The sequence below is a fragment of the Dreissena polymorpha genome, chromosome 4, assembly GCF_020536995.1.
Source record: "Dreissena polymorpha isolate Duluth1 chromosome 4, UMN_Dpol_1.0, whole genome shotgun sequence".
NCBI classification, from domain to species: domain Eukaryota; kingdom Metazoa; phylum Mollusca; class Bivalvia; order Myida; family Dreissenidae; genus Dreissena; species Dreissena polymorpha.
The window spans coordinates 91,916,370-91,930,430 of record NC_068358.1 but is presented as its reverse complement, the minus strand read 5'-3'; positions in this window follow the sequence as shown (position 1 = coordinate 91,930,430).

The window sequence follows — 14,061 nt, the reverse complement described above, 5'->3', positions numbered from 1 at the left end:
TGGCCTATGTTGACATGGCCTATGTGGGGGGGGGGGGGGCGCCTCAGGGTTGGTAATGGGGCCACGCATAGCTGAGATTGACCGTATTGTCATAACAGAGGTTCAGTATCAATTTGAAGTGAATCGGTTTAGAAATGAAGAAATTGTAGTAAACGGTAATTTTTGATGGGCGCCAGTGGCCTATGTGGCCGTGGCGCCCCAGGGTTGATAATGGGCCATGCATAGTTGAGATTGACCGTATTGTCATGAGAGAGGCTCAGTATTAATTTGAAGTAAATCGGTGCGGAAATGAACAAGTTAATGTAAAATAACATAAAAAAATGAGTGAAAATCTCTGACCCAGCCCCGCCCCAACCCCCATTACTTTTTACCCAGGGGTCAGATCACATATGCTCATAGCTACCATGTATGTAAGTTTCAAGGTTCTAGTGCTAATAGTGTAGGAGGAGCAGGTGGCCAGGACGGACGGATGGACAGACAGACGCACATCATCACAATATCCCCTTTTTTTCTCAGAAAAACGTGGGGATAAAAATTGAAAGTTTTGTGTTTAGGTCCATTGTATTCCTTAAGTATCAAAGCTATTGCTTTCATACTTGCAACACTTACTAACTATCATAAGGAGACTGTGCAGGCAAAGTTATGTAACTCTGACTGGCATTTTGACAAACTTATGTGCCCTTTTTATACTTTTAAAATTGAAAATTTGGTTAAATTTTGTGTTTAGGTCCATTTTTTAGCTCGACTATTATATATGAAATATATGTAGTGGAGCTATCCTACTCACCCCTGCGTCTGCGTTAGCGTTAGCATGCAAATGTTAAAGTTTTCGTACTACCCCAAATGTTTTCTTTGTCCCTTGACATATTGCTTTCATATTTTGCATACTTGTTTGCCAACATGACCCCAACCTATAAACAAGAGCAGACAACTCTATCATGCATTTTGTCATAATTATGGCCCCTTTTCCAATTAGAATATGCAGCAAATGTTAAAGTTTGCGTACTACCCCAACTATTTTCAATGTCCCTTGACATATTGCTTTCATATTTGGCATACTTGTTAACCATCATGACCCCAACCTATCAACAAGAGCAGACAACTCTATCAAGCATTTTGTCATAATTATGGCCCCTTTTCCACTTAGAATATGCAGCAAATGTTAAAGTGTGCGTACTACCCCATTTATTTTCATTGTTATAATTATTGCCCCTTTTATACTTAGAATATGCATGTTATTGATAAATCTATGTTAAAGTTTGTGTACTACCCCAAATATTTCCTATATCCTTTGACATATTGCTTTTATATGTTGCATACTTGTTTACCAACATGACCCCAACCTATAAACAAGAGCAGACCACTGTATCAAGCATTTTTACATAATTATGGCCCCTTTTACACTTAGATAACAGAACAATTTGCTTAAATTGCCATAACTTCTTTATTTATGATCACATTTTATTATTACTTTGACAAAACAACACTTACCTGAATACCACAATGGATTCCACCCAAACAATACCCCACGCACCTACCCAGAATCCCTTCCCCCCCCCCAACCTCCCCCCTCCAATTTTTTTTTTAAACATCATCTAATAAATTACCCCACCCCACATTTTACCCCCCTCTCACCCCCCTACCCCCACCCATTTTTTTAAACATCATCTAATAAATTACCACACACCACATTATACCCCCCTCTCACCCCGCGCCCTAGCACCCCCTGACCCCCCCCCCCCATTTTTTTTTTCCCCTTTTTTTATTTTTGAAAGATCGTTTAATAAATGACCACAACCCCCCCCCCCCCCCAAAAAAAAAATCCCTTTTTTTATTTTTGAAAGATCGTGTTATAAATTATTGAATATGAACAAATTCCCCATGATGGCTTACGTTATTATAATGTCAAGCATTTTAATAGTCGAGCGCGCTGTCCTCTGACAGCTCTTGTGTCCTAAAGTGTCAAAGCTATTGCTTTCATACTTGCAACACTTACTAACTATCATAAGGGGACTGTGCAGGCAAAGTTATGTAACTCTGACTGGCATTTTGACGGAATTATGGGCCCTTTATACTTGAAAATTTGGAACTCTGGTTGTTTGCACAACTCTGATTGTCATTTTTACCGAATTATGGCCCTTTTTTGACTTAGTAACTTTGAATATATGGGTTACAATTTGTGGCAGTAGGGTGGCATATAACAGTTGAACTGTCAGTCAGTATGTTAGTATGTGTGTATGTCAGTATGTGTATGTCAGTCTGTCTGTCCGTCCGAAAAAAACACTTTAACGTTGGCCATAACTTTTGCATTATTGAAGATAGAAACTTGATATTTGGCATGCATGTGCATCTCACGAAGCTGCACATTTTGAGTGGTAAAAGTTGAAGGTCAAGGTCATCCTTCAAGGTCAAATGTCTAATGTATGATGTCTGTCTATCTGTCCAAAAACTTTAACATTGGCCATAAATTTTTCACTACACTGCAATGCCGATATATCGGGGACCTTTATATCGCACTGTCCAATATATCGCGCTTTGGCTATGGCTCCCAAAAATCCGACAAGCTTGATAATAAATGACATGTTTTAATCTGGGAATTAGCTAACTTAAGCAAAAAAAACATTCTAGCTAGTATTAACACCCTATATGTCGCGGCTTACTATGGCACGCAGTGAAGCGTGAAAAACAGTCGATAAGTGACAGTGTTGTTTACACACGGCTGGGGTTATTTTTAACACTTAAGAAATAACCAATTAGTGTCATTGCAAAGGTAATATTAATGGCACTTTACTGGTATACAAATCATTAAATTTCGGTACTGGTCATGAATTTCTTTGTCCTGATAAAAAGTGCGCGAAAATTGGCGTGGGTGTATTTATTTGTAAATAAAAGTTTCGCAGTAGGTACAACATTGAGATAATTTAATTTCCATTAAAAGTTTCGTTGTAAATTTCAACTCAAGTACCTCGGTATCTCGCGAATTATGTGGCATTGACATTTCCTCTTAATAAAATATCATTCAAACACTCTGTACCGTTACTGTTACGCTGTTTCAGTTCATTCATTAGGAGGACTAATTATTAGAGTAAATTTGAATCTATGCACAATTATATTTAATACGTTTATTACAGCAAGAATTCTTTTTAGCTGATTTGCGAGCGATCGTACATGACAATAAAAAATATAATTTACATTTTGTTTTTTATGATAAATGCAGATACGTGTGTAGTTTTGAAAATGTTTATTGAAGAATTGGTTTGCAATTATTTAAGGGTGTCACGATACGCTCACCTTACGATATGATACGTATCGCGGTACAGTGTGTATGATACAATACGTATCGCGATACGTATCGTCAGATGGAAACAACATAAAACCATTTACAACCATTTTTCAATTTTATTTAAAGACCTCTACATATGTGTCATACAAGTTAAAAAATACCATATAATGTCATGAAAGCAGACGAATTGACAATTATTTATTATTATTTACAAATCTAAAACTTTGATTAAATATGAACACGAAATTAGAATATGTTAAAAAAATACGGACTGCTTTATGTTTCTTTTACTTCGATAGATTATAAAAAGTCAAAAATAAAACGTGTTTACCAAGTAATCAAACTGGCTATCTTTGCTTGTGCCGTAAAAAACTCCAAGCACTATTCGTAGAGCCAGTCAAATATTGCATCTTGTTTCGTGATGAAGGCGACACAGCACATTTTTGAGTGGTTGAAATTTAATTTTAATGGTTTCAAAAAATTTGCTAAATTCTCAGCGGAATCACAAAATTACAGCTCCTGCTTAGGAGATTCGTAGCGACTAAAGTCGTGATATAAAGCAAACGTTTATACGAAATAAACGCCTACTACTTTCTTACTGATAACACAAAATGCTTCCATAATGTTATAAGAAGCTCGCTGGAAGTGATTCAAATTCAACTTCCGCCATTTTTTTGGGCGAATTACAGTTACTTCCCTTGAAATGTGTCATGGAAAATGCCGTACAACGGACTCGGAGGCGTATCGTGAACCGTACCAAGGGGAGACTATTACAATATACTGTCCCACGGAGTACCATGCCACCCTTACAATTATTACTATACAAATATTTAACAGCGCCGTATATACAATGAAAACATAGGGGGAAATTTTACAAATAAACTGCAATACAATTAAATTAGACATTTCTTGAGTTATATTGCGCGCCAGATATATCACGCTCGCGATCTTTGGATCCCACCAACCGCAATATATCAGCGTTGCAGTGTATTGAAGATAGCAAGTTGATATTTGGCATGCATGTGTATCTCATGGAGCTGAACATTTTGAGTGGTGAAAGGTGAAGGTCAAATGTCAAATATATGGCGTCTGTCCGTCCGAAAACTTTAACATCGGCCATAACTTTTTCAATATTGAAGATAGCAAGTTGATATTTGGCATGCATGTGCATCTCACGATGCTGCACATTTTGAGTAGTGGAAGGTGGAGGTCAAGGTCATCCTTCAAGGTCAAATGTCTAATATATGGCGTCTGTCCGTCTGTCCAAAAACTTTAACATTGGCCATAACTTTTTCACTATTGAAGATAGCAACTTGATATTTGGCATGCATGTGCATCTCATGGAGCTGCACATTTTGAGTGGTTAAAGGTCAAGGTCATCCTTCAAGGTCAAATGTCAAATTTATGGTGTCTGTCCGTCCGAAAACTTTAACATTGGCCATAACTTTTTCAATATTGAAGATAGCAACTTGATATTTGGCATGCATGTGTATCTCATGTTGCTGAACATTTTGAGTGGTAAAAGGTGAAGATCAAGGTCATCCTTAAAGGTCAAATGTCAAATATATGGTGTCTGTCCGTCCGAAAACTTTAACATTGGCCGTAACTTTTTTAATATTGAAGATAGCAACTTGATATTTGGCATGCATGTGTATCACATTAAGCTGCACATTTTAAGTGGTGGAAGTTCAAGGTCAATGTCATCCTTCAAGGTCAAGGTCATCCTTCCAGGTCAAAGGTCAAAAAGTAAATATAAAATTCAAATCGGCATTATCATGAAGCTGCACATTTTGAGCGGTGGAAGTTTAAAGGTCAAGGTCATCCTCTAAGGTCAAAAAATTAAATAAATTCAAAGCGGCGTTCTCATGAAGCTGCACATTTTGAGTGGTGGAAGTTCAAGGTCATCCTTCAAGGTCAAGGTCATCCTTCAAGGTCAAAACAAAAATAAAAAATGTCAAAGCAGCATTCTCATGAAGCTGCACATTTTGAGTGGTGGAAGTTCAAGGTCAACGTCATTCTTCAAGGTCAAGGTAATCCTTTATGGTCAAAGGTAAAAAAAAATTCAAAGCGGCGTTATCATGAAGCTGCACATTTTGATTGGTGGAAGTTCAAGGTCAAGGTCATCCTTCAAGGTCAAGGTCATCCTTCAAGGTCAAAGGTCCAAGAAATATATTTCAAAGCGGCTTTCTCATAAAGCTGCACATTTTGAGTGGTGAAAGGTCAAGGTCATTCTTCAAGGTCAAAGGTAAAAAAAAAAAAAAATTAAATTAAATTGAAGCGGCGCAATAGGGGGCATTGTGATTCTGACAAACACATCTCTTGTTTTTTTCAAACATGGTTAAAAAACACAAATATTTATTTTTATTGTTTTATTTTTGAAATACCATCCAACCATCCCACCCAAGAATCCCCCCCCCCCAAAATAAAAAAAAAAATTGCTTTTTTTTGGCATTTTTGGAAGATTATGTAATAAATGAGCGCACTATACACCCCTCTCCACTCCTCCCTCCTTTGTGATTGAAATTGAGATAGGTCCCTGCACTTTTAAAAAGAAAAATAGATGAGCGGTCTGCATCAGCAAGGCGGTGCTCTTGTTTTAGTGATGTTGTAACTTTATTGGATTATCGATTAATGTGCACATAAGAACAGCGGTATGTATAATGTTATCGATACGATTCTGTTTATATGCATGTATTTTCGGATGACAAGACAGCATGATAATACACAGGACCTATATTATAGGCTATACTTAACCATTTTTTATAGCCCCCTGAAATAAATGAGCTAAAAACTTATAACGCAGATTCGTTTATAACGCTGTTGCTTGGCTTAGACCCCGTCATCCGCGTTTTATTGGAGTTACAGTGTATATGGCTTTTTCTCTTATTTTAAACAATTTAAACAAAACATGGCTAGCTTTCAGAAATTCATTAAGAAAACATAATGACATTCAATGAAGCAAATGTTAACCCTTAAAGCGCTGGAGCTGAATTTTAAAGGCCTTTGCAAACAGTTTGGATCCAGATGAGACGCCACAGAACGTGGCGTCTCATCAGGATCCAAACTGTTTGCTATTCTGATAGTATTCTTTGAAAAAAATCGAAGAAAATGCTTATTTTAGAAATTCTGCAGACGACATTTTAGCAGACGACAAATTTCCCAGCATGCAAAGGGTTAATGCCAGTAGTAACTGCTACTATTGTCACAACTACTGTTAGGTATTACTATGTCGAAAACACACAAACTTCAGTTGTCACAACTACTGTTAGGTATTACTATGTTGAAAACACACAAACTTCAGTAACATTATCTTCAAGTTTTATCTTGGGATTTATTAATGCTTCCATTTTTTAGCTCACCTGATTGCTCAGGTGAGCTATTGTGACAGGTCTTTGTCCGTCATACATCCGTCCGTCCGTCAACATTTGTTCGAAACTGGGTCGTGCCGGGTCAGAAACTAGGTCACTAGGTCAAAAAAAAGAAAAAACTTGTAAACACTGTAGAAGTCACATTTCATGCCCAAACTTCATGTAACTTTGTCAAAATGTTTGTCTTAATGATAAGTTGGTTGAGTTCAAAAGTGGTTCCGGTCTGTTGAAAAACATGGCAGCCAGTGGGCGGGGCAGTTTTCCTTATTTGGCTATAGAGAAACCTTGTAAACACTCTGGAAGTCACAATTTTTGCTCAATCATCATGAAAGTTGGTCAAAACATTGGTTTTATTGATTTCTCGGACGAGTTCGAAAATGGTCCAGGTCGGCGTAAAAACATGGCCGCCAGTGGGCGGGGCATTTTTCTCTTTATGTAAATAGTAAAAACATGTCAACACTCTAGAAGTCACATTTTTGGCCCAATTTTCATGAAATTTTGTCAGAACTTTTGTTTCCTAGATACGTGAGTTAAGTTTGAAAATGGTTCTGGTCCGTTGAAAAACATGGTTGCCAGGGGAAGGTGGCAGTTTTTCTTATATTTATATAGTAAAAAGGCTTGTAAACTATCATGTATTAAGGTCATGTAACATGCGAGACAACACTTCTTAATACTGCATTTAAGTTTACAGTAGTTACTCCCCTTTGATTATTAATGTTTTCAAAATAATACCGTGTAGTTGTGTCATTTATGTGTTAATTGTTATTCGAGGTTGGATGTTTTTATGCCCCCTTTCGAAGGGGGCATATAGTGATCGGACTGTCCGTCTGTCCGTCTGTCTGCCTGCCTGTCTGTCTGTCTGTCTGTCTGTCTGTCTGTCTGTCTGTCTGTCTGTCTGTCTGTCTGTCTGTCTGTCTGTCTGTCTGTCTGTCTGTCTGTCTGTCTGTCTGTCTGTCTGTCTGTCTGTCTGTCTGTCTGTCTGTCTGTCTGTCTGTCTGTCTGTCTGTCTGTCTGTCTGTTCTGTCTGTCTGTCTGTCTGTCTGTCTGTCTGTCTGTCTGTCTGTCTGTCTGTCTGTCTGTCTGTCTGTCTGTCTGTCTGTCTGTCTGTCTGTCTGTCTGTCTGTCTGTCTGTCTGTCTGTCTGTCTGTCTGTCTGTCTGTCTGTCTGTCTGTCTGTCTGTCTGTCTGTCTGTCTGTCTGTCTGTCTGTCTGTCTGTCTGTCTGTCTGTCCATCTTTCCGTCACACTTTGCGTTTAGGTTTCGAAAAATGCTCATAACTTTTATGTCCCTTGAGATATAACCTTCATATTTGGTATGCATGTGTATATGGACAAGGCCTTTCCATATGCACAAAATTATTTACCCCTGTGACCTTGACCTTAAACTTAGGGTCCGCGTTTAGGTTTTGAAATCTGCATTTAGGTTGCAAAAAATACTATAACTTCTATCAAAGCGTTTATAGGGGGCATATTTCATCCTATGGTGACAGCTCTTGTTTTTAGCTCACCTGTTTGCTCAGTTGAGCTTTTGTGACTGGTCTTTGTCCGTCGTCTGTCCGTCCACATAGGTTCGTAAACACTCTAGAGGCCACATTTATTGTCCGATCTTCATGAAACTTGGTCAGAAGATTTGTCCCAATGATATCTTGATCGAGTTTGAAACTGGATCATGCTGGGTTAAAAACTAGGCCACTAGGTCAAAAAAAAGAAAAAGCTTGTAAACACTGTAGAAGTCACATTTAATGCCCAATCTTCATGTAACTTTGTCTAAATGTCTGTCTTAATGATATGTTGATTGAGTTCAAAAGTGGTTTTGGTCCATTGAAAAACATGGCCCCCAGTGGGCAGGACAGTTTTCCTTAAATGGCTAAAGAGAAACCTTGTAAACACTCTAGAATTCACAATTTTGGCCCATCATCATGAAAGTTAATCAAAATATTGGTTTTATTGATATGTCGGAAGAGTTCGAAAATGGTCCAGATCGGTGAAAAAACATGGCCGCCAGTGGGCGGGGCATTTTTCTCTATATGTATATAGTGAAAACATGTGAACACTTTAGAAGTCACATTATTTGCCCAATTGTCATGAAATTTGGTCAGAAAGAACATTTGTTTGCTTGATACGAGAGTTGAGTTGGAAAATGGTTCCGGTCAGTTGAATAACATGGCTGCCGGCGGGGGGGGGGGGGGAGGGGGGGGGGGGCAGTTTTCTTATATTTATATAGTAAAAAAAGCTTGTGAACACTCAAGAAGTCTTGGTGAAAAGATTGGTTTTATATATATCTCAGATGAGTTTGCAAATGGTCCCGATGGGTCAATAAACATGGCTGCCAGGGGGGGTTGAGCAGTTTTCCTTATGTGACTATATAGAGAGAAACCTTGTGATCGAACACTATAGAAGTCACATATTTTGCCTAATCATCGTGAAACTTAGTCAATACATTGGTTTTATTGATTTCTTTGACAAGTTGGAAAAAAGCTCTGATTGGTGAAACACACTTTTTAGCTCACCTGATTGCTCAGGTGAGGTTTTAAGATTGGTCTTTGTCCGCTGTACGTTCGTCCACATTGGTTTGTAAACACTCTAGCATTCACATTTCTCAAGCATTCTTTATCAAAGTTGCTGAAAAATCTCAGTCAAGTTTTATGATGAGCAAACTCACATAATTAATGCCATAATTATTGCCCTTAGATTGTCCAAATTTTCATTATATTATACAAAATCCTTGTAAGCAAAGTTTGATGTTTGGTAAGGGGGTCAACTCAAAATATAGGTCACTATTTCAAATCTTACAAAAACAAAAACAATCCCTACGCCAGAGTTTTGGTTCAATAATGATCAAACTTGACCAGAATGTTTGTCTGGTCAATATCTAGGTCAAGTTTGACATTAGGTAAAGATTGAATGAACCGACTCCTCTCAGGTGAGCAAACTAGGGTCATCTTGGCCCTCTTGTTTTTAAAGTTGTGATGTATAATTATCATCACTCTGTTCACTATGAATAATTAAAGTTTTTGGCAAGACTATAATTCATAAGTGTCAAAGTATAGTCATTAGGCATAGCATATAGATGTATACAAATACCATACAAAACAGAAAATGAATTATATTCTCTATAACGCATCATCCTGTTCTAACATATCGTGTATAATTGTAATTATGATAAATGTCAGAAGTACTAACATCATGTTGCAAGAGTCATTTGTACCAGAATAGACCTAACAGGCTGTTTGATGTCCTTAATTGACCTTCATTTTAAGGTGAAAGTCCCCAAGGCATATCAGCTTCAGTAAGTTTCACATTAATTAAACATAGTGTTAATTAACGGTATGCAATTCAGCATGCAATATGTTACTTGAAAAAAATTGGGAAGCATAAGGTTGGGGTTTTGAGGATTTAATAAATTGTTAAAACACATTTAATGCAATTTTCAGCATGGTCAGCTGATGTTGAATATTTATTGTACATTTGGTGTTATGAAATAATTCTTGTTCTGCAAGGGTGGATCGTAAAGTTTGGTCTTTAAATGACAATGTTATGCAAAAATAAATTAAGAGAACAAGCTGAACAACTTAAAAACACCATCCACATAATTGTTGTAAATGCTTATGGAGCTGCAGCATGGACAAAAGACACTGCAGCATATCTATTAATGAATACATGTCATGGCTTTTACTTTCTTATAACAAGATGAGTAGTTTGAATTAAATATTTAGCTTTCATTAAATTTCTATCATAGATAAAACATGGGTGTTCTGTTGTGTGCTCTCTTAAATTTCAGACATAAATGGATTGTTTACTTTTTTCGTTTTAATTGGCATGTGTCAAATTTCACCAGCTTGTTATTTTTTAATTGTCCACAGTTTGTTGCCATGTTTTTCTTTGGTGTCCCGATAATCTTGACTGAATGGGTACTGAACGGTTGGCTAAACTGCATGCTCAGTCAGATCTGTAGAGAGGGATAATAAGGAGTAGCTCCCCTATTGCCTTTCTAATTTGATAATTGCAGGGATCACTTACAAGGACATCCATGTTTGCAGATCTCCTCTGACCTCAATTCAAAGGGCCATGGGAGAAAGTTGAGCTATGAGCCCCTTTGTGAATTTCTGTCAGATATGTAGCATAATATTTTGTATAGTTTTATAGTTTATATAGGAATATATACAGTAAATTTTCTGATGATAACGCAGTCTGGCTAGCAGCTATCCTGTCATGCAAGGTCTCTTGAACAGGGTTACAAACAACTGATTAGACTGTGCGGACTCGCAGGCTGGTCTGAATAAGGTGTGTTGGCCATATATGGCATAAGACCCATTTGTACATGAAGTGGGTTATGTAGTGCTGTTCAACTTTAAATTTCCATCAAATTGTACAGTTTTTGCACATTTTTGTCAAAATTAAACTAAAATATATATTTACATAACAAATATAGGACCCTTACAAGTTTCTGTTCCATTTTTAATTAGGAGAAAGATTGAAATTAGCGTAAATGAAAATGAGGGTTAATAATTAAAGGCATTCATCATTTCTCAACCATTATGGTGTTGAACAAAATACATCACTGAGATTAATAAGGGATCATTTATCATTTTCAGGACTAGCTTGTGAATGCTTTGAACTTTGTGGTGACAGTCACCTTTAGTTTATCCATATTGGCCAGTCATACTGAAATGGAAACCATGAAAGTGGCATGGTCTAGTAAGTAAGCTAAAATATTAAGTTGATATGAGTTTCATGCATGGCCATTCACAAAAAGAACAGCAAAAATTTAAAATGTAATGTTTAAAATAAAATTAATGTTTGAGAGACAATATGTCATTCCTTACAAAAAAGACAAACTATTTCAATACAATAAGAATCACAGGGTTAAGAAAGCACCCATGTTGATGTATTTCTTCTGCATTGATTTAATTACAAACTTTTTCAGAACATTAATGATTCAGTAGTCTGAAGACATTTTCCAATAAAACTTATGCCATAATATAAAACAATTTGTAAACACAAGGGACAAAGTCTGTGAAATACACAACTGTGAAATACAGTGACTGTATGACTGCTTGTGAAATACAGCAGGAGTATAAGTTAAGTCCAATACCAGAAGCAGAAAGCATGCAGGGCACACACTGTATTTGACAGCTCTAATACTTTCTGGTTCACAATCCTTGTATTTTAATAGAGTTTAATACAGGTAGAACTGCTGATCGTGAGTATATAGGGCAGGAGGACTTTCCCTGGTGTCTTCTTCGAAGGTGTCACTGTTGCTCACATAAATGGCAGCATCTGATTGGTGGATTTGTAACAGCGGGATTTACAGATGATATGATGGTATTGGTGTCCCAGGGTGAAGCCAGTATAGGTTCTTTAAATGTGTCAGACTGGTGACAGTGTGTTTTGTTTCGATCTTTGACAAAGACTTTGTTGCAAATGAACCTGTGTTTTAATAACAATTATATTGTGGGCAAGTTGCTTTGTGCGTTAATTAATTAAACTTTGCAAGAACTTGAAAAAAGTGTTCTTGATGCGCTTTGGATGTTGTGTGTGCTGTGAACCTTTATTAAAAAAGTGACATATGCTTACATTTTAGGTTAAACAATTTAGGACAGTTATGCATGTAGATTTCATGTTCAATTATATTGTGTCCATAATTATTTTTTGTTAGAGACAAATTGCAAGTGGAAATTAGTATATTAACAACTTTGGAAAGCGTGTTCTTGGCATAATACTGCATTCCGGACTTCTTTAGAAGCTAATTTTTCATTCAGAAAGTTTTGTTGTGACAACAGTGACATAGCCTGTTTTTCATGAAAATAATTGTTGTCAAGTGAAACAACTATGTTTTTTTGTGACCAAGAAACAGATCTAGTTTTGCTGACTGAAAGAACTGACTAAACACAGAAAAGACATAATTTGGTGTCTACATAGGAGTGACAAGCCATCTGCAAAACACACAAACCATTGTAGAACTGCAGTGTCATTTGTTGGCAATAGGTAAGAGAAATTGCTGCCCTACATTTACAACAATATAATTATATTTAAGGGTAAGGTAAGTAAAAGTAAATCGTCTGTTAATTATAATTTCACCCCTTTTGGTTGAAGCTTATCGAGCAAGTTTTCATTGACTAATAAATCATTTTAGCAAGATTGTGCGAATATGGGTCTTATGCCATATTGTGCCAGATAGCTCCTGACAAGCCTGCTTAGTTGCCCAGTTTGGTATAGAGCTACCCTCTCATCTGTAAAGGCACACAAGGTTCCATGGTCTCAGTAACAGACAGCATTGATCCATAGCAGACTGCGAGCAGCCAATGGTATAAGACCCATTTTCGCATTATGCGGGTGATTTGTTGCCTTGTGCCCAATGCCTTTCATATTTTTAGCACTAGGAACTTGGCTCGAAAAGCAGTACTTGCCACTTTTAAGTTAATGTGTGACTTTATTATTTGCATTTGGAACATTATAAATATAAACTTTATTTTGTATGTATTCTATCTATTATGAAAGTTCCTCTCTGAACCACATAATCCACTTACCTAACTATTATTCATATGGTAATGGCACACAACTGATTATAAACGTTACTTTTCATTGATTGAAACAGTTTATTGCCCAGAGGTTGTGTCATGTCAGGTTGTGATTGAATTTGTTATGATTATCTAGTGAAAATGATGTGTTGAATGCTTGACATTTAATGCTGTTAGTGATTTAATAATCATATTGTTTTAGGTAGAGGCATTCCGTAGGTGATCATCATGTACTTCCCCTCAAATATTAACTGCAAATTATCTTCTTCAGCTGTAACTGCAAATTGTACATTTATTTCTACAAGTATATAATGATAATACAAATTGGGAAGTTGTTAACAATTATATCTGATGCTTTTCAGTTTTGAATTGCACTTTTAAGTCAAAAATTGTAGTTTGTTTTGCTGTGAAAACTTTCAAATAATATAATGATAATTAATTAATCTTTTTCATAATTGCTGCTCTAGCCATTTATAAGTTTTGGCTTATAGAGTACTCCTTATTCATCGTTCAAATTAATAACATATTAGCTATGACAACCGAAAATGGGTCTAAGCCATTTGCCACTAAAGTAGCTCCATACAAAACTGTGCATCTGCAAAGGCTGGTCAGGAGCTACCCTGTCCCCTAATGAGACCTCAACACTTTGCATGACTATATTTAACAGCGTAGCAGACCTGACCACACTCCGAGTGACACCCATGTAGCATGACATGGCTGTTATAATGTTCCAAGACTCAGGGAATGATGTTTTTTCCATTTTAAACCACTAGCAGAAATTATTCCATTGGGGACAATCATGCTTGACACAATTTATTTCCATTCCTTTATTTTAATGCATTATAACTTGATAAAATCAAAATTGTAAAACAAATAGAATCCCTGAAGTGA